Source organism: Elaeis guineensis, chromosome 7 (assembly GCF_000442705.2).
Source record: "Elaeis guineensis isolate ETL-2024a chromosome 7, EG11, whole genome shotgun sequence".
In the NCBI taxonomy this organism is placed as follows: Eukaryota; Viridiplantae; Streptophyta; class Magnoliopsida; order Arecales; family Arecaceae; genus Elaeis; species Elaeis guineensis.
This window is the reverse complement of record NC_025999.2, coordinates 21,416,819-21,439,759: the sequence shown is the minus strand read 5'-3', so window position 1 is coordinate 21,439,759 and position 22,941 is coordinate 21,416,819.

Below are 22,941 nucleotides of genomic sequence, written 5' to 3'. Positions count from 1 at the left end.
CTCGGGCTGTGCAGAGATCATCTACAGGGTAATCAGATTACCCTTGAGGTACTTCTTCTTTTATCATAGATTTAGATTTAATTTAGATTTTAAATATCAGATAATAAAATTAGATCTAGAGAATTAGATCTAAAATATATAGGATATTTTTTTTTAAAATTATTCTACCCCAGATTTGATGAAATCTGGAAGATCCTATGAGGAAAAGCGGTTTTCCTCTTTCAAGTGGTATCAGAGCTAGGTTGTTGGCTCTATTTCAGATCTATTTTAGATCTAATTTTAATTTTAATTTATCTAATATTAAAGTATTTTTGATGTTATATTAGATGTGATAGGATCTAAAATAAAAATATTTAAAATTAAATCTAAGAAGATCTAACATGCATAAGATGCATGACTAGACTAGGATTAGTTGAATTCATGAATGGTCTTAAGTTTTATATTTTAATAAGATTAAAATATGAATTAAATTTAATTTATTATTTATTTTTCTAATATTATAAGTGTTATAATCAGATTATAAAATAGAAAATAAAATTTTAATTTTTTCATAAAATTGATCTGCAGCATGCCTAGACTAGTTGTAGAATTATTCTAGTAACTTGTATAGAATAGATTTAATTTTGAATAGTTTAATTTAAATCTTATTTTTTAGATATTATATGTGATGTATCAAATCTGAAAGTATATTAATTAGATTAATTTTTGATACATGAGATGTATGCAAAGCATATTTTAGTTAGATCTTAAATTATATATGTGATATGTTAATTTAGATCGACCTAGTTTTGTAGTTAAATTTATATTCTTGATTAAGGTGTTCCTCATGGCCGTCCGATCATAAGAATAAAGTAAGATTTTAAGACCCTCTCTTTTCATTCAATGGGGTGTTCATATGACGTGTAGGGGTGCCGCGCGTTCATCCTTAATCAAAAATCAAAACTTACTTTTCTGCAAAACCCTAGATCCTAAAATCCTAGGATTTATTTTATATGTTTTGTTTATGAACCTAAACTTAATTAATGAATTAAGCTTATAAAATTAAGTTAGATCTAAAATTGAGAATTTCAGATCTAAGATATTTTCATAAAATTAGGTTCGGGCTTGGGTAGCTCAATTAGGTCTAGTGGTTGATCAAACCGAATCAAGAGTTGGTTAGGTAGGATCATGAAAGCTAATAATTGACCAGCCTAATAGGATTAAGTCTGGGTCAAGGTCAAATCACATTTAGATATGACTCGATTAAGTTAAGACCTAATTTGGCTCAGTGGTTAGAGCCTGGATTGTAGGCTAACCTAATTAGTTCTGGTTCGATAATTTGGTGTCTAAGGTAAGTTGGGTAGATGCGACCGACTGGTTTTTAATTGGGAGCTACTCGACTCGAATGCGTTCTTGTCGAGTTAATGGCTTATCCCTCCCATCGGTCTCACTTACCTGGCCATATGTATCGACTCAGTTCTAATTAGAGGTGGCTAACAATTTGAGCTAACCTATGCCACTAGGTTAGTCATAATTGTTATGATTATGTCAAGTCAAGTTTAGTGAGACCTAAATAAATCTTTCTAAGAAAATATTAAGTCTAGGTCTTCCACCATTATGGATGTGCGGGCCCTTTCCGGGGTTGATTGTTCTCGACTGGTTAAAGTGGCTCAGTTGCATCGAAAAGATGCAACCATGTCCATTAGGAATTGGATGCTACGGATTAGAGGATGGATTGGGCTCAATATTTCGAATACGGTGAGGGACCCAATCAAGAATCTGATTCGTGCAAATGGTGGGTTTGACTTAACTAAGGATTGGAGCAATATCCCAGACATGGTGAGCTTCATGAATTAGAGACCAAGTTTTGGGTGCACCATGATTAGAGAATCATTGGACAAGAGTTATCCACTCATCGGTTGACCCATCACCAATAACTGTTAGGTGAGGTGGTGAGCCAGTCGGTGAGACCGCACCACCCACTAAAAATCACTGATCACGGAGATTTTCACATCTCTACCAAGGAAGTGTAGGGATCTGAGAAAATAGTGGGAGCCTAATTTATTTAAAAAATAAAAATTTTAAATAAATTGGTTGAGTCTGATTATAAAATCTAACTAGAAACTTTTGACTCTCTACAGGAAACATATCTGCCTCAAACCCCCTGACCAAAATTCTAGACACCCATAGACTGACTGGATCCAATTTCAAGGACTGGTTGAGGAACTACAGAATTATTCTGGGTTTCAAAAAATTGACTCATATCTTGGATCCGGACCCACCTGCCATACCAGCACGTTCGACTGTTGAACAGAGATCGTCTCTGAAAAAGTAGACGGATGATGATAACAAAGCAAGCTACTACATATTGGGTGAAATGTCTGATGACTTACAGCGCCAACATGAGAATATTTTGACTACCCACCAAATGTTGGCTTACCTACAAGAGTTGTTTGGTGAACAGAGTCACACGGCCAAGTATCAAGTCTGTCAAAGACTTTTTAAGGCCAAGATGCGTGGTGGGCAGTCAGTCCAAGATCATTGTTTGACAATGATCAAGGATCTTGAGGAGCTTGAGAAGATCGGTATCATCTTAGACAAGGATTTTCAGATTGATGTAATCCTTCAGTCCTTGTCCGATGCATATGGTCAGTTCATCATGAACTTTCATTTGCATAAGATGCAGTATACCTTGGCCGAGTTAATGAACATGCTGGTTATGGCTGAGCTTTCTATGAAGGATTCAAAAGGCTCGATTCTTACTGTAGAGCAGACTTCTTCCAAAATAAAATCTTTTGGAAAGAAAAAGAAGTCTGCGAAGAAGTAAAAGGTGGATGGTAAGAAGAAGAAGGCTGCTGATAAGGAAAAATATTTTCACAGCCAATCAGACAGCCATTGAAAGCAAAATTGTCCTCAGTACCTGGCCACCCTGAAGAACAAGAAGGATGGTCCTTCTGGAGGTATGTTTATTTTAGAATCTAATCTTACGATTTCTTCTGCATCTAGTTGGGTGCTTGTCTCTGGTTCTAGTGCTCATCTGTGCACTTCTATGTAGGATCTTGAGGAGAGCAGAAGGCTGAGGGATGGGAAGATGATCCTATGCATCGGGAATAGAACAAGAGTTGCTGCTGTGATCATGAGAACCTACCCTCTGCGATTACCGTTAGGATTAGATTTAGTTTTAAGAGACTATTATTATGTGCCTGCAGCAGGCAGGAATTTGATTTCTGTTTCATGTTTAGCACAAGAAGGCTATGTGATTAGCTTTCATAAGGATCATTGTAATATTTTTTATGAAAATAATAAAGTTGCAGATGATTTTCTTATTAACGGTCTCTATCAGCTACATATTGATGTATCTATATTTAATATTGAGCAAAATGTGAATGCCATAGGAATTAAAAGGCCTAGAGATAGTCTAAATGATAAGTATCTGTGGCACCTAAGACTAGGTCATATAGCGGAAGACAGGGTTAACAAATTGGAGAAATCTGGGCTATTGAGTCTGTTGACTTTTGAGTCATATCCAGTTTGTGAATCATGCCTTCAAGGCAAAATGACCAAGCTTCCTTTTATGGGACATGGGGAAAGGGCCACAGACCTACTTGCCCTAGTACATACGGATGTGTGCGGCTCATTTGATGTGCCAGCTAGAGGTAACTACATCTACTTCATTATCTTTACCGATGATATGTCTAGGTACGGGTATGTGTTTCTAATGAAACATAAGTTTGAAGCTTTTGAAAGGTTCAAAGAATTCAGACATGAGGTAGAAAAACAAACAGAAAAGCCCATTAAGGTTCTTCGATCAGATCGAGGAGGTGAATACCTTAGTCGGGAGTTCCTAGACTATCTTAAGGACAATGGTATAGTCTCTCAATGGACTCTACCTGGAACACCTCAACTCAACGAGATTTCAGAATGAAGAAATCGGACCCTATTAGATATGGTCCATTCTATGATGAGCTTCACAGACCTCTCTGAGTTTCTTTGGGGATATTGTCTCATGACAATAATTTATGTATTGAATAGGGTTCCCTCTAAAACCATTCCTACCACACCATATGAGATATGAAATGGTAAGAAGCCAAGTCTGAATCATCTCAAAATTTGGGATTGTCCGGTTCATGTCACGAGACAGCAGACGGATAAGTTAGAGTTCAGATCTTTTAGAGCTCGATTCATAGGATATCCTAAAGAGTCATTAGGATACTATTTTTATATTTCGAAAGACCATAATATAATTGTGAGTCGAAATACTATTTTTCTTGAAAAATAGTTTATTCAAGATGGTGGCATCAGAAGAATAATTAAGCTCAAGGAGAATGTCTCCCAAGAGCAATGACCTAAAGAACCTGAGGAACCTAATCAATCAGAACCAGTCTTAACACAACCTCTTCCATCTCATAGATCGACTAGGGTTTTCCATCCTCCTGAAAGGTACTTAGGTACCATACAAAAGGATGTAGAGAAAATATTCCTCATGGGAAACGGGGCTCATGGTGATGATCCCAAGACCTATGATGAGGCGATATCAGATATCGACTCTGAGAAATAGTTAGAGGCAATGAGATCAGAAATTGACTCGATGCACTCAAACCAAGTCTGAACCTTAGTAGATCCACCTGAAGGTATTGTACCTATTGGATGTAAATGGATCTTTAAGAGAAAGATAGGTGCAGATGGGAATGTGGAGACATTCAAGGCTAGGCTCGTAATGAAAGGTTATAGTCAACGCGAAGGCATTGACTATCAGGATACCTTTTCGTCCATAGCCATGCTAAAATCCATCTGCACATTGCTTGCTATTGCAGCCTACTTCGATTATGAAATATGGCAGATGGACGTAAAAATGGCGTTCTTAAATGGACATCTTAAGGAAGATATCTATATGAAACAGTCGCTTGGTTTCACATCCAGTGATGATGATCATAGGATCTGCAAGCTACAAAGGTCCATTTATGGACTTAAGCAAGCATCTCAGAGTTGGAATACTCATTTCAATGATGTCATCAAAATATTTGGTTTCATCAAGAACGAGGAAGAACCATGTGTGTTCAAAAAGGTCGGTGGGAGCGCAGTTGTCATTCTCGTATTGTATGTAGATGACATCCTCCTAATTGGGAATGACACTCCCATGTTGACCTCAGTCAAAGTATGGTTGTCTAAGGAGTTCTCTATGAAAGATCTAGGAGAGGCATCCTTTATACTGGGTATTAAGGTCTATAGAGATAGACCAAATAAGATGCTCGGACTTTCACAGAAGATGTACATAGAGGAGGTGCTAAAAAGGTTTAGCATGAAAAACTCCAAAAGAGGTTTATTACCTTTTAGACATGGCATTCATCTCTCCAAGAAGATGTGCCCTAGCACACCTGAGGAGATTGAACGCATGAGCAAGATCTCTTATGCTTCGGCAATAGGGAGCCTCATGTATGCCATGCTATGTACACGACCTGATATAGCCCATGCTGTGAGTGTCACAAGCAGATATCAGTCGAATCCAGACGAAGAGCACTGGACTTCTGTGAAATATATCCTTAAGTACTTGAGAAGGATTAAGGATATATTTCTAGTCTTTGAGAATGAAGAACTCTAGATTCAGGGATATACAGACTCAGACTTTATGTCTGATATAGATGATCGAAAGTCGACATCTGGGAGTTTGTTCATTTGCAATGGTGGTGCAGTCAGCTGGAAGAGTTTCAAGCAGATGGTGATTGCTGATTCCACCATGGAGGTAGAGTACATTGCTGCATCAAAAGCTACGAAAGAGGTATTCTGGTACAAGAAGTTTGCCGCAGAGCTTGAAGTGATGTCATCAGATGCCATACTTCTTTACTGCGACAATAATGGCACCATAGCCCTAGCTAAAAATACAAGGTCTCACCAGAAGTCCAAGCACATCGAGCGACGATTTCATCTGATCCGTGATTACCTCGAAAAAGGTTATGTCGAGGTCAAGAGAGTCGACTCCATAGACAATGTGGCAGACTCACTGACAAAGCCATTAGGCCAACAGAAGATCGAAGACCACCTTGAGAAGATGGGACTTAGATATGTAGCCAATTGGCATTAGGTCAAGTGGGAGTTTGTTAGATATGTGTCCTAGATGCCAGATCGACTGACACATTCCTGTACAGATCTAAGGGTAAATTTATAATTTTGACTATAAATGAATAAAAGGGTTATTCTTCTATCACATTGTGCACATTGTATCTGTGATACATCCTTTGAGTTAGTGGGAATGTAAATTCATATTTTCAAGAGCTGAAAATTTAAGGCATGAATTTACATAACTAACTCATAAACAGCTCCTAAGCATAGGATCATCACGAGGATGGTGATCGATCCGGAAGGTTGGTGTACGATCACTTCTTTAGGGTAGATATATTTTAAGTCTACAGTGTGGAGATACCGAAGCGAGAGTATAGGTATTCATTGAGAATGAGAGTACTGAGCGTGACCATATCGAGCAGTCATAAGGAAGTCTACCTTCTCATCGATGACCAGCTTGATGCTGCAGTTGTGTGTCTAGTTCTTTGACCTGAGGTACATCGATAGTTCACCTTGAATGTGTTATAGTTTGACTACACCATAACTCGATCTCCTAGTCATTCGGAATCCTGAGGTGTATGTTGGCTGTAGCATATTCATTGTAGGAACTAGGTCGCACCAAGATGGGATCTATCAACCTCGGTAGATGAGAGGAGTAGTCCTATGATAATTGAAAGATCAAGTCTTTAAGCCCATGGCCATGGTAGAGTGAAATAATGAAAAAGAGTTTTTCTTCAAGGTTTCACATCGGACTCGGATCAATCGATTAACTCATATGACTGATGTTGGGTTTGATGAGTTCACCTTAATCCTAATTCAGTCGGGACTCATGATAGAGGAACTCAATCACACAGGTAACCACACCAAGAGGTTCATCTTCAGTTCTGATGGGTTGCCACCACATACTGCTAGGTGTCACTGGTGGATTTTGAGAGCAATTAGAATGATATTGATGATCGATCATTCTAATTGTCTGAATCAGAAGAGTTCTGGTCCATCGAAAAAAGTTTCGATGATGTCGATGATGAGATCATGACATATCTCATTATCATATGAAATTGAACCTAACTGGATCACACAAATAAGGGTAAAGATCTGGATGTCATCAATTGGGCTAATCCAATTGATTTGGATTAGATCCAATTAGGTTCAAGAAAATCGTGCTAGCACACGATTGAGCCTAACTTTCTCCTCGTGTAATCTTTTCTGTCTCTACTAAGCCAAATATGATTTGACTCATCCAGAGAACCTTAGGAAGGTTTCTCTCAATCTAAATGAAGCTTGTCCAACTCAAAAAAGGCTTGTCTTAATTCATGAGATGAATTTAAGTTAACACCTGCTAATTCCTAGCACCTGTCAATTTTATTTTAGGACATCTGTCAAAAGTTGACATATGGGTCTTAAACTGAAGAAGGCTCTTGGATGATTTTTGTAGAGCGTCCACATGCCAAAACCTAATTGCATTGGGTGCCATAATCAGATTATGGCATGAGCCTAATTGGATTAAAGTGGGCGCCCCAAATGGATAAGAACCAAAGAGTCCTGATAAACATGGACTCTTTGGCGCCACCTTGATTGAGCTTATCCAATGTTGGTGCCAACTTAGGAGAGTGGGTGGGGTTCTTATCTGATGTGATCAGATGATATCACTCTACCAATCAAAATTTTTCCAAAATTTATTAGAATTTTTTTATTGGTTGAATGATGTGGCACTGCGCAGCATACAGGGTCTATATAAACCCTGCTGCGCATAGGGTTTTGTGGAAGAAATTATTTTATGCACAAAACCCAATAGCTACCACCCCCTCCTTTCTTTTCCATATCCTCCCTGCTCTCCTTCCTCCCCTCTTCATGTCCAAAGAGTTGGACGTCCATCTGGCAAAGATCCAAGGCGTAGTGACTCCTGGAACAGAAGGCTGCAGGACATCTTCCACAGGCTGCTGCTCCAACTTCAGAAGGAGTTCTGAAGCACTTTCAAATCAGATAAAGATCTAATTTTTGGAGCATAGATTTGTGAGGAGAAGATGTTCTAGATCCTACCTGAGTGGATATTGGTAGAGGTCAGACGCTTGCATGGCTATATCAGAACCTCGGGCTGTGCAGAGATCATCTACAGGATAATCAGATTACCCTTGAGGTACTTCTTCTTTTATCATAGATTTAGATTTAATTTAGATTTTAAATATTAGATAATAAAATTAGATCTAGAGAATTAGATCTGAAATATATAGGATAAATTCTTTTAAAGTTATTCCACTCCAGATTTTATGAAATCTGAAAGATCCTACGAGGAAAAGCAGTTTTCCTCCTTTAGTTAAGTGCTAGATCAGATAATGTAGATTTCTAGAGTATCCTAAGAAAACTAAAAGATACTACCTCTACCATCCTACTGAACAAATGATGTTTGTTAGTAGGTATGTCATTTTCTTGAAAAAGAAATTCATCCACGAAAGAGATGAAAGGAATATGCCCTACAAGCCAATTGAAATTTATATTTTAATGGGTTTTCCTTGTAATCTTCTAGACTCATGTATTGAGTCTTTATAAATAATAAAAGGTATTTTTCATCATATGCTGCATCTTACTTTTATAATAATTATGATGAACTTCATAAATTAGGACAATGAATTTAGGATTATGATGAGATCATATCTATGAGATCTAAAATTTTAAAAATTCTGATTTAAAATATGCTTAGTCATAGGAGCATTGAGCATGGGATCAATGTTTCGGATAAACTAGCACTTCCTATGTATGCTTGATGGAGAGGGTAGCTGATCTCATAAGCCACTTGTGTGAAACACTAATACAAAGAAGTGGGTGCTCATTAGAGAATAAGTTCACTGAATTGATCTGACTTAAGAAATATCTTATGGAATTTACTTACCAGTCAAAAGATGTTTTCTTATAGTGGGAGTTGTGCATATAATCCTTTGACCTGCGACTACCATAAAACCTTATATATATAAATCCATATTTTGGTTCATACTCATTCATGACTTAGTCATGTATGGGATGTTCTGGATATGGTGGAATATGTATGAAGGTTATGAGTAGGTCAACATAGAATCGATCACTCTTGGTAAGAGAAAATCGTATTCTACTTGCTCTGATCGATTGATGATTCAGGAAGCCTTTGATCAAAGAATAATGAAAATTAGAAAGAGTTTTTAATATTTTATTAATCAAATTATCATTTAAGATTGAAAGAAATATGAATATGATATTAGATTTGACATCATTCTATATCCAGAGTCATATTCGGGATGTAGGGAGATCGAAGGATCGAACTGCATGGTAACTTTTCACTAAAAGATATTTTTGATATTTTTACTAAAATTTTATATCTTTTAAATAGATATGATATATTGTTAGATATCAAATTAAAGAGTTTAATTCGATCGTCAATTAGAAAGAGTTCTAATTGCTAAAATCAGGTTAGCTCGATTAGATCTAGATCGATTAGATTAAATTCTAATCAAATCAGATCAACTTGCACTCGAGCCCACTGCTGACTAGATGTGGAACCCAATAGGTCACATACAAAAAAAATTGATTAGGGGTCTAATTGGATTAGATCATGTTTACAAAATAGACATGCTAGCACATGTTGCAAAAACTAGCTCTCTATTACGAATCGGGTTTGAAATTGATTCCAGATTAGGCTAATTAAAGCCAAATTAATTCAAACTAATTTTTGATTTGAGTTGGGTCAGCCCTTCGCTACATGTACCAAAATTTGGAGTCAAGAAACTAGGTCCCCATTCATCAAAAATTTTTCTTACATGCGGGTGCAGTCTTTGTGCGCAGAAAGAGATTTTGCATCCCATGAGATGGGACGCCCCTTCCTCGAGCTTATCCAATGTTCCATGATAAAAAAAAAAAAAATTGATGATTCATGAGTTAATTTTGATTGCAAAAAATCCTTTTGAGATTAAAACACCTTCTAGTTTAATCATGGAAATTGGTTGAAGTTGGAAATCCTGCTAGTCTGATCCATGCACCTAACCAAGAGTCTAATTTATGAAGGACTCTAATCTAAGTGTCATGCCACATTTTAATTTCATATTTTTTTCACACCATCAAGAAGTTAGTGCCTTCATTTTAATCCATTGGATGGCCAAAAATCATTGATGAGTGGTGGAGAAAAATTGCTCCATGGGAAGCTGCATAACGCATCGAAGAATCATCGAGAAAAATATTCTGAAGAGCCCTTCTACGCGAAGCATCTCTTGGATTTTTTTCTGATGATTGCCATATGTTAAAACTTTTCAGATGGGTGTGAGAATTCATTAGGGGGTGTAAAATTTTTTGATGGATGCGAGATGGTGCGTGGAGGGGGTGCGAATCATTTCCGAAGGCACCCCGTCGCTAAATATTTAAAGGGGGCTGCATCGGAGATTTGATTCATTCAGAAAATTGCTCCTATCTCTTCTTTCTTACACACTCTCCTTATTATCCAATTAGTCTCTTTCTTCTCTTATTAGGATAAGTCTAAAAATAGTAAGGACAAGTATGATTTTAGGATAAGAGCCTAGGAAGAGAATTAAGGAAGATAAGGAGAGAAGAAAGGTAGGGACAGAAAGGCTAGGAGAAGAGGAAGAGGGTCTTGAGATCCTAGTGCCCGAAAAAATTTTTAGAGTGAGAATTTTGTAGGAAAAATCATTTCAAGAAGTTGGTATCCAGGTCATAGCTCTATATGGATCACCATTGGAGGGCAAACACTTGAGCACCTGGTGGAGGTTCTGCCGGAATTTGGATTAAGTGCTGCAGGTATTCTTCTATAGCTTAAATTTAATTTTGAATATATATTATATATGATTGTTAATTATCAAGGAGATGCTGATTTATAGGTTTAATAATTAAAATTTTTTAATTTAAATTTTTTAAATCCATTATGCTTCCGCTATGTATGTCCACCCTGAAACCCTACAGTGGTATTAGAGCCGGTCTTGTTTGGTTTAATCATATATATATAATGTTTGTGTGATGCATATTATGATTCATGCTATAAAATAATTTATGCCATCTATTATGCTCTCATATGATGATATGAATTTATGCATATATGATGCACTACTTCATCATCCTAACATAAAGTTGTCCTAGCATAATAGGGTTATGTTGCAAAGTTGTTCGACGATGATGAAAGTCTATATGTTATACATGCACATATAGAATATTTTAATACTGATATATATTAGCATAAATTAGCATTATATAGTTAGAATGTGCATGAGACCAAATAAAAGCCCTCATTAAAAATTATATTAAGTTGTAGTGATATGCAACTAGGGATTAACCAATTCTTGATCAATTGATCAATTGGTGTCTAAGAAAGTACTACAGGTGGTTCTTTAATTGGTTCCGTTATCTGATCTGATCAATTTATTGGTATCTAAGGAAAGCAATGGAAGGACCCCCACCTTACTTACCTAGCCAATTTGATGAAGTGATCTTGATATTTAAAAACCCTAATGTTGAAAATACTATTAGGGGCCTTCCTTCATGCTAGGTTAATGTTACATCATGAACTATGGCTAGTTTGTTGTATTACCATAAGGCTTGTCATAAGGATTGATATAACATAATCTTAGTGCGTAGAAGATGCTTACGATAATTTTGGATGTACTGCTTTGTTGTATTAACATAAGGATAGTTATATTCAAATTTGACTGTATTGAAATGAAGGGTCTTACTTAACTAAAATATTATAACTTGTTGTGTTAATACAAGGCTAATAATATTTTAGAGGCCAAGATATAATATTGAGAATTGCATGAGATGCAATTGAAAAGAGTTTTCTACCTATAAACTCATAAGGATTTGTTGTCTTAACACAAGATCATTATGAGGGATTAGGATCTCAATCCCACTAAGATAAATATGTAATATGTCTCGTTCATCATAGTAGAGGTTTATGATATTCGATAAAATAGTGGGAGGCACAATTAAATCTAAAGATTTTATTTAATTGTGTGAGTCAACATGAGTTGTTTGCTTATATAATGTTCTTTAATTATTGAAGATTAAATTCTACAAATGGCATCTTCACTATCATTACGAAAAATTTTAGATTCCAACAAGTTGATCGATCCCAATTATGTGGACTGATTGAGAAATTTGAAAATCATACTCACTCAAGAGAAGCTCTCATATATTCTTGATGTCTTCGAACCACAAGAGGTTGGGGATGATGCCATAGAGGAGGAAGTATCCACATACAGAATGTGAAAGAATGACAGTTTGACTGTCAAGTGCATCATACTGACCTCTATAAGTAATTAATTGTAGAGACAGCATGAGAGCATGGATACTCAATCCATACTCCTCAATCTAAAAGAGTTGTATGAAGAATAGAGTAGGACTGCTAGATATGAGATATCTAAGTAGTTATTCTATGCTAGAATGATCGAGAGGTCATCCGTACAAGATCATGTCCTGAAGGTCATTGACCTGATTACTAGATTGGATCAACTAGATTTTGTGATGAATGGAGAATTAAGTCAGGATTTGATCCTGCAATCTCTCTTCGAGTTGTTTGCTTAATTTATCATGAATTATCACATGAACAAACTGAATACCTCCTTGCCTGAGCTGTTGAATATACTCAAGACAGTTGAGAGCCACATAAAGAAAGAAAAGGCTCCACTTCTTCTTGTGGATAAAATCTCTAAGAAAAAGTTAGGTTTTAAGGGTTCAAAAAAAGCACTGAAGCCTAAGGGTGGCAAGATGAAGAAGAAGGAGAAGAAAATCTCCAGACAGGGTACCTGCTTTCACTACGACAAGGCAGGACACTGGAAAAAGAATTGTAAGTTATATCTTGCAACTGTCAAGGCTGGTGCGAGTGATGCACCAAAAGATATGAATGAGAAACATACAATTCTATCATTAAGTTCTTCTAATTCAGACTCTAGGATATTGAATACCGCCTGTGGTTCTCATATCTGCAAGTCATTGCAGGTGCAGCAGAACATTAAAGTATTGAATAAGGGTGATTGCGAGCTCTACAGTACTGGAGGAGAGTTCATCCAAGCAGAGACTATAGAGACATATATGTTGAAGTTATCTTCTGAAAAGATCTTAGAGCTAGAAAACTATTATTATATGCCTAAGATCACTAGAAATATTATTTCTGTACCATTGCTATTGCAACGAGATTATGAAATAAATGGAAAGAGCAATAGTAGCTCAATTTTTTTTTCTAATAAAATTTTTTATCATGATGTTATTAATAATGGTCTTCTAATTCTAGCTAACGATAATATTTTTCATATTGATGAAAGTAAAAAGTGAAAGAGAGAAGAGATGAATAATACTTTACTTTGGTATTGTCAACTTGGTCATATAAGTGAGACAAGGATTAACAAATTATACAAAGAAGAGTTCTTTGATCCCTATTATTATGAATTATTAGATACTTGTGAATCTTATTTTATGAGAAAAATGACTAAAACTCCATTTAGTGGACATGAAGAAAGGACAAATGAGTTATTAGGACTTGTATATACTGATATATGTGGTCCAATGACAATAGAAGCCAATGAAGGATATTTTTATTTTATAATATTCACTGATGATTTATCTAAGTTTGGTATGTGTATCTTATGAAATACAAATTTGAGGCTTTTGATAAATTTAATGAGTATCAAAGTATGGTTGAGAAACAAACTGAAAAAACTATTAAAATTCTTCGATCCAATCGAGGAGGAGAATACTTATCCAAAGAGTTTCTAGATCATCTTAAAGAAAATAGAATTCTCTCAGAATAGATCCCTTCCTATACACCACAGCTAAATGGTGTAGCAAAAAGGAGAAATCATACTTTATTAAATATAGTGCGGTCCATGATGTGCCATACAGACTTACCTATTTCTTTCTAAGGATATGCCTTAGAAACTGCTGTCTATATCCTGAATAGAGTACCTTCAAAATCTGTGTCAAGCACTCCATATGAGATATGAGGAAGAAAGAAGCATAATCTTAAGTATCTTAAGATATGGGGCTATCCAGCTTATGTTAAAAGAAACTTTGGACATAAACTGAGTGCGAGGATAGATAAATGCTTATTTATAGGTTATCCTAAAGAGAGTATAGGATATCTCTTTTATCATCCTACTAAACAAAAGGTGTTTGTCAGTAAATATGTCATTTTTATGGAAAAAAATTTTATTATAGAAAGAGGCAGTGGAAAAAAAATTAAACTTGAAGAAGTTCAAAATCTACAAATACAAGCACAAGATGATCCTCAACTAAAAATATCCATTAATAAAGTACAATCATAAAATATACCTCCTCTCTGAAGGTCGGATAGAGTGCAAAATGCACATATAAGGTATGGATTCGTTATTGAGAATAATGAAGCCCACATCATTGAGAATGATGAACCTTTGACCTATACGGAAGCCATCATGAGTAGGGACTCAGACAAATGGCTAGAGGCTATGAAATCTGAAATAGACTCCATGTACTCCAATCAAGTGTGGACTTTAGTTGATGCACCAAAGGGTGTGACTCCTATTGGATGCAAATGGGTCTATAAGAAAAAGATTAGAGCAGATGGCCAAGTTGAAACCTATAAAGCCAGATTGGTGGCTAAAGATTTTAGGCAGAAATAGGATATTGATTATGATGAAATATTTTCACCTATTGTCATGCTCAATTCTATACGGATTATGCTTGCAATAGCAGCATACCATGATTATAAGATTTGACAAATAGATGTGAAGACCGTCTTCCTTAATGGTTATCTTAAGGAAGAGGTTTATATGTCTCAGCCAGAAGGATTTATCTCAAAAGGAAGAGCAAATTAGGTATGCAGGCTTAAGAAATCTATTTATGGATTAAAGCAGGCCTTAAGGAGTTAGAACATCCACTTTGATATTACAATCAAAGAGTTTGGCTTTATCAAAAATGTGGATGAATCTTGTGTATATAAGAAGACTAGTGGGAGTGCTATTATCTTCTTAGTTTTATATGTGGATGACATACTTCTTGTTAGAAATGATATCCTAATGTTACAATCGATCAAGACATGGCTATCAAGTAAGTTTTCCTTGAAGGATTTGGATGAAGCATCCTATATACTATGTATAAAGATCTATAGGGTTTATCTAAGAGGATGTTAGGCTTGTCCCAATCCAGGTACATAAACTTAGTGCTAAAAAGGTTTAGTATGGATGAGAGTAAAAGAGATTACTTACCCATAAGTCAAAGCATACATCTCTCTAAAAAGATGTCTCCTAAAACATCGAAAGAGATAAATAGAATGAGTTCTATTCCCTATGCTTCGGTGGTAGGATTGATTATGTATACTATGCTATGTACCAGGCCTGATGTTGCTTATGCTTTAGGCATAATTAGTAGATTTCAGACTGATCTAGGAGAGGATCATTGAAAAGCAGTAAAAAATATTCTTAAGTACTTGAGAAGGACTAAAGATATTTTTCTGGTATATGGAGGATCTGATCTAAAACTAGAAGGTTATTTTGACTCTAGTTTCTAATCAGATCCTGATGATAGCAAATCCACTTCAGGTATGTCCTTACTCTTAATGGTAGAGCTATTAGTTAGAAAAATTTCAAGCAGCAGACTGTAGCTGACTCAACCATTGAGACAGAGTACATAGCTGCAATGAAGCCGCCAAGGAAGCTATTTAGATGAAGTAGTTCATAATTGAATTGAATGTCATTCTTGAGATTGAAAATTCAGTATCACTTTACTGTGATAATACTAAAGTAGCTGCTCAAGCAAAAAAATTAAGGTCTCATCATAAATCCAAGCACATTCTAAGATGCTTCCATCTCGTTCATGAAATAATCGAAAGATAAGATGTTGTCATTGAACGAGTAGAAACAAAGAACAACATAGAAGACCTATTCACTAAGGCTCTACCACAGCAGCAATTCGATCACCACCTCGATTGTATGAGGATAAAATATAAGGGCGATTGGCTTTAGTGCAAATGGGAGATTGAAAAAAATATGTCCTACAAGCCAATCGAAATTTATATTTTGATGGGTTTTTCTTGTAATCTTTCAGACTCATGTATTGACTCTTTATAAATAATAAAAGGTATTTTTCATCATATACTGCATCTTACTTTTGTAATGATTATGATAAACTTCGTAAATCAAGATAATGGGTTTAGGGTTATAATGAGATCATACCTGTGAGATCAAAAATCCTAAAAATACTGATTTAGAATATTTTTAGTCATAGGAGCATTGAGTAGGGGATCAATATTTTGGATAGACTAGCACTTCCTATATATGCTCGATGGAGAGAGTGGCTGATCTCATAAGCTACTTGTATGAGATACTAATACAAGAAAGTAGGTGCTCATTAGAAAATGAGTTCACTGAATTGATCTGACTTAAGAAACATCTTCTGAAATTTACTTATTCGTCAAAAGATATTATCTTATAGTGAGAGTTGCGTATGTAATTCTTTGACCTGAGACTACCATAAAATCTTATATACATAAATTCATATTTTGGTTCATACTCACTCATGACTTAGTCATGTATGGGATATTCTGGATATGATAGAATGTGTATGAAGATTATGAGTAGGTCAACATAGAATCGATCACTCCTAGTAAGAGAAAATCACATCCTACTTGCTCTAATCGATTGATGATTCAGGAAGCCTTGGATCAAAATAGAATAAAAATTTAAAAAAAATTAATATTTTATTAATCAAATCATCATTTAAGATTGAGAAAAATATGAATATGATATTGGATTTGGCATCATTCCATATCCAGAGTCATATTCGAGATGCAGGGAGATAGAAGGATCAAATTGCATGGTAACTTTCTACTGAAGGATATTTTTGATATTTCTATCAAAATTCTATATCTTTTAAGTAAACATGATATATTTCTAGACATCAATCTTATCTTGTGAGTTTGATCAAATTAAAAAGTTTAATTCGATCGCCAATTAGAAAGAGTTCTAATTGCTAAAGTTGGATTAGCTCGATTGTATCTAGATTGATTAGATTAAATTCTAATCAAATAGATCGACTTGCACTCAAGCCCACTATGGACTAAATGTGAAATGCAATGGGTCACACATAAAGAGAATTGATCAGGGGTCTAATTGGATTAGATCATGTTTGCAAAATAGACATGCTAGCACATGTTGCAAAAACTAGCTCCCTGTTACGAATCGAGTTCAAAATTGATTCCAAATTGAGCTAATTAAAGTCAAATTAATTCAAATCAATTTTGGGTTTGAGTTGGGTTACCCCTTAGCTACATATGCCAAAAATTTGGAGCCAAAAAACTTGGGCCCCATACATCAAAATTTTTTCTTATGCATGGGTGCAGTCATTGTGCGCAAAAATAGGTTTCACATCCCATGAGATGGGATGCCCCTTCCTCGAGCTTATCCAATGTTCCATGATAAAAAAAAAATGATGATTTTTGACTTAATTTTGACCACAAGAAATCCTTTCAAGGTTAAAACACCTTCTGGTTTAATTATGGAAATTGGTTGAAGTTGGAAATCCTGCCAGTCTGAACCATGTGCCTAACCAAGAGTCTAACTTGTGAAGGACTCTAATCCAAGTGTCACATCACATTTTAATTTCAATTTTTTTTCACACCATCAGCAAGTTAGCACCTTCATTTTGATCTATTGGATAGCCAAAAGTCACTCATGGGTGGTGGAGAAAAATTGCTCCATGAGAAGCTACACGACGCATCAGAGAATCATCAAAAAAATATTTCGAAGAGTCCTTCTGTGTGAAGCATCTCTTTGATTTTTTTTTGATGATTGCCATATATCAAAACCTTTCAAATGGGCATGAGAATTTCTCAGGGGGTGTGAGATTTTCTGATGGATGCGAGATGGTGCATGGAGGGGGCGCGAATCATTCCCAAAGGAACCCCATCGCTAACTATTTAAAAGGGGTTGCATCGGAGATTTGATTCTTTCAAAAAATTACTCCTATCTCTTCTTTTTTATACACTCTCTCTTTCTTCTCTTATTAGGATAAGTCTAATTTTAGGACAAGAGCCTAAGAAGAGAATTAAGGAAGACAAGGAGAGAAAAAAGGTAGGGATAGGAAGGCCAGGAGAAGAGGAAGAGGGTCTTCAGGTCCTAGTGCCCGAAAAAATTCTCAGAGTGAGAATTTTAGAGGAAGAATCATTCCAAGAAGTTGGTGTCCTGATCATATCCCTATGTGGATCACCGTTGGAGGGTGAATACTTGAGCACCTGATGGAGGTTCTGTCAAAATTTAGATTAAGTGATGCAGGTATTCTTCTATAACTTGAATTTAATTTTGAATATATGTTATATATGATTGTTAATCATTAAAGAGATGCTGGTTTATGGGTTTAATAATTAAAATTTTTTAATTTAAATTTTTGAAATCCATTATGCTTTCGCTGTGCATGTCCATCCTGAAACCCTACAGGAGATAGTGGGAGAAATGTTGAACTTGAAAATGTTCAAGACCTACAAACCATTTCAGAAATATCTGTGGTTGGACCACAAGGGGATCCTCAACCAGAAATACCTAAGGATGAGATACATCTACTATACACACCTCCTCTTCGAAGGTCAGATAGAGTGCGTCAAGCACCTTTAAGATATGGTTTTATCATTGGGAATGACAATGCAATTAATATCATTGAGGTGATGATTCACTGATCTATTTAGAAGCTGTCATGAGTAGAGGCTCAAATAGATGGCTAAAAATCATAAAATCTGAAATGAACTCTATGTATACCAACCAAGTATGAACTTTGATTGATGCACCTGAGGGTGTGACCCCAATAAGATTCAAGTACATCTTCAAGAAGAAGATCGGAGTAGATGGCCAAGTGGAAACCTACAAGGTTAGGTTGGTGATGAAAGATTTCAGACAAAGGCAAAAAATTGACTATGATGAAATCTTTGCACCAATAGTCATGCTCAAATTTATTTAGATTTTATTTTCTATAGCTGTATACTACGACTATGAGATCTGACAGATGGATGTCAGGACTGCTTTCCTCAATGATAATCTTAAGAAAAAAGTCTATATAATTCAGTCTGAGGAATTTATCTCAAATGAAAGAGCAAATTAAGTATGTAAGCTAAAAAAATTAATCTATGAATTGATGTAAGCTTCGAAGAGTTGGAACATCCATTTTAATATGATAGTCAAAGAGTTTGGCTTTATCAAAAATGTGGATGAGCATTGTGTGTATAAGAAGACAAGTGAGAATACTATTCTCTTCTTAATTCTATATGTCGATGATATATTATTTATTGGGAATGACATCTCAATGTTACAATCGATCATGACTTAGCTATCAAATAAGTTTTTCATGAAAGACTTAGGTAAAACATCCTATATACTAGGTATAAATATCTATAGAGATAGATCTAAGAGGATGCTGGACTTATCTCAATCTCGGTACATAGATCTTGTATTGAAGAGGATCAACGTAGAGGCAAGTAAAAGAGGTTACATGTCTGTAAGATATGACATATGTCTCTCCAAAAAAATATATCCTAAGATACCTAAGGAGAGAGAATGAGTGAGATCCCTTATGCTTCAGCTATGGGATCAATCATATACTGAAAAAAAATTCATCCGATCACATCGGATGTCAAGAAGATAGAATAGATTAACAATTAAAATTTTTATAATATTTATGAATTTTTATCTTTATTCACAGTAGAAAAAGATCAAGGTTGAAGAAGCTCCTCAATCAATATATTTCATGAGATTAGGATGCGTGGATCCTCTACTTCGCTTGCACACCAAATGCTGTAGGAGAGAGGGATGAACTCTTTCTTTGGAGAGGAAGAAAATGACACCTTGTGATCAAATCCTAAGGCCTTGAAAGAGCTCCACATGCCACCATTAAAGGAGAGAGGATGCCAAGAGGGAGGGAGATGCCCAAGGAAGCATACCAATAGGAGGGGATGCCCAAGGGAGATGATCTCCATGCCTAGCCCAACAGTTGATTTATTTTCTCCTTCTCCCAACACCTCTTTAAATAGGCAAGGGGTCCTAGATCAAATCAAACTCCTTTAAGTATAAGAATTAAGACTCTCCATATTTAGATCAAATCTAAACTCCATAAAGTATAAGGATTCCTAATGCGAGTAGGAGAGGTGTCTCCCTTTATGATGCTGCATGCCCAAAGGGAAGGGGCTATTTTCAACCCCTTCTCCACCACCTTGGTCAGCCATAAGGGTGAGAGAACCCTTGAAAAACATGGCTAAGTGCACCAAATCTGATTTGATATAGATTTGGATTCAATTCAAAACTAATTCAAATTCGATTCAAACTAATTTCGAAAAGACTGCTGATCCTAATCCAATTAGGATTTTTATCCAAGTCTATAGTTAACCCAACTAAGCCTTAATAAAATTATGCCCAATTAAATTAGATCTCATCTAAAGTAATTAGGACTTGATTTATTCTCTCATAATTATATAAAATATTGATTTGATCAAATTCATCTTCAGAATCAAACCTGCACCTCATGCACAGTGCTAGCTGAACATAGTCAGTATTTAATTTCATATGACCTTCAACTTAATTCTTAATTAAGTTAATCTACATGTTCAATCAAGTCTTATACTTTCAAATTAAATATATAAATATTTGATCAATTTTTTTTTATATTGTTTGACTTTTATGCATGACTCCATAGGTTCGAATACTAAACTAGTAGCATAGGAACTCCTTCCTATACTAATCGAAGTGACCATCTAGCAATGATACCCGACATCCGGATAGGTCAAATTACAAAACAATATTCAAGAATCTTGACATATAGTTACCGCATGATTCACCTCTTTGATTCTAATGCTCAAGGTGACTTAGGGTTTAACTGTCAACCCTGAAATAGTCATTCATATCATATTTTAATCTTTCAAATCTATCACATGAATTATCCTGATCAAGATTTTATTAAATTAAAATATAGTGATGCATTAACTCTTATAATTTGAAGGGATCAATTTTATCTTGATCTATATATAGACTTCGCAAGTACTTGACTGTATCAATAGCCTTCCATCACTGTATTAGAAATACAGGTAGTCTGGTACCTAAGCACAATGAGTTATTGCAAGCCACTATGGTGATCTCAGGTCTAAGGGATACTTATGCCCATATGTTTCACGAGCTGCTCTTGATAGTAGAGCACTCAGCAGATGAGTCACTTATTCAGTGACGATGTACTCTATATCTCACCTATATGTCATACCAGTGTCTCCACACTTTTTGATTATGAGGACAACCAATCTATATGGCATACAATGCGTACACTCGATAAACGTCATCGTCCTATTAATGATGTATCATTTGGTCATAAATATATTTAAGAATTATTCGATAAATTCTCATTTATTGATCATAATATAGTTTTAAGAACTTCATCACAATATAAGAGTTCTAATAACGAAGATGTATACATTGTGATAAAAATATCAAAATAATTTTATTCATTAATCAATAATTTATATGCAAAATTTTATTATTTATAATAAGCTAATTGGCTTTAGGATATAATTTCTAATAACTTTCACTTGAACTAAAGTCAATTAGGACAGTATCTTATACCCATCTTTCACTTATGATCATCGAACTCTTTGATCCTGAGAGCTTTAGTGAAGGGGTCGGCCAGGTTCTCTTTTTCATCAATCTTTTTATAGCTCAATGTCATCTCGATCCACAATTTCATGGATAAGATGATAGCATCGCAGAATGTGTTTAGTTCTTTGGTGGGACTTAGGCTCTTTTGTTTATACTATGGCTCCAGTACTATCACAATATAGTAAAACTAGACCATCAATAGAGGAAACCACTCTAGGTTCGATGATGAACTTCTTCAACCAAACAGCCTCCTTTGAAGCATCAGATACCGCAACATATTTTACTTCGTATACTGAGTCAGCCACCGTATGTTGCTTAGAACTCTTCCAGCAAATTGCTCCTCTATTCATGGTGAACACATAGCCCGACATGCTTTTGCTGTCATCATGATCTAATTAAAAATTAGAATCAGTATATCTCATAAGTTTTAAATCAATATCTCCATAGATAAGCCATTGGTTCTTAGTATTTCTCAAATACTTAAGGATTGCCTTCACAACCTTCCAATAATTCTCTTTCGGATCAGACTAGTACCTACTCACTACTTTTAGTGAATAGGCTACATCCGATCTCGTATATGTCATGGTGCATATGATAGATCCCATTACCAAAATATATGAAATTCTACTCATACGCTCTCTCTTCTAAGGGATTGTCGGACAATCTTTTTTGGAGAGAGAAATTTCTTGGCCTATTGATAGATAGCCCTTTTTAAAATTCTTCATGCTAAACCATTTTAGTATAACATCGATGTACATAGATTGGGATAACCCAAGCAATCTTTTAGATCTATCTCTATAGATCTTCATCTCTAGGATGTAGGATACTTCTCCCAATTTCTTTATAAAGAACTGTGATGATAGTCACAACTTTACACTTTACAAAGCTGGGATATCATTTCTTATTAACAGTATGTTATCTACATACAATACAAAAAAGATGACTACAGAATTGTTAGCCTATTTGTAGACGTAAGGCTCTTCTCTGTTCCTAACAAAGCCATACATTTTGATCGTCTTATCAAAATGCATGTTTCAACTCTTAGATGCTTGCTTCAGTCCATAAATAGACCTATTTATCTTGCATACTTTAGATTCATCTGATGATATAAATCCTTCAGTCTGTATCATATACACCTCTTCTTCTGGCTCCCCATTAAGGAAGATAGTTTTGACATTCATTTACCAGATCTTAAAATCTAAGTATGTTGCTATCGCAAGCATGATCCGAATGGACTTGAACATTACCATAGGAGAGAACATTTCATCATAGTCAATACCATAACACTGAC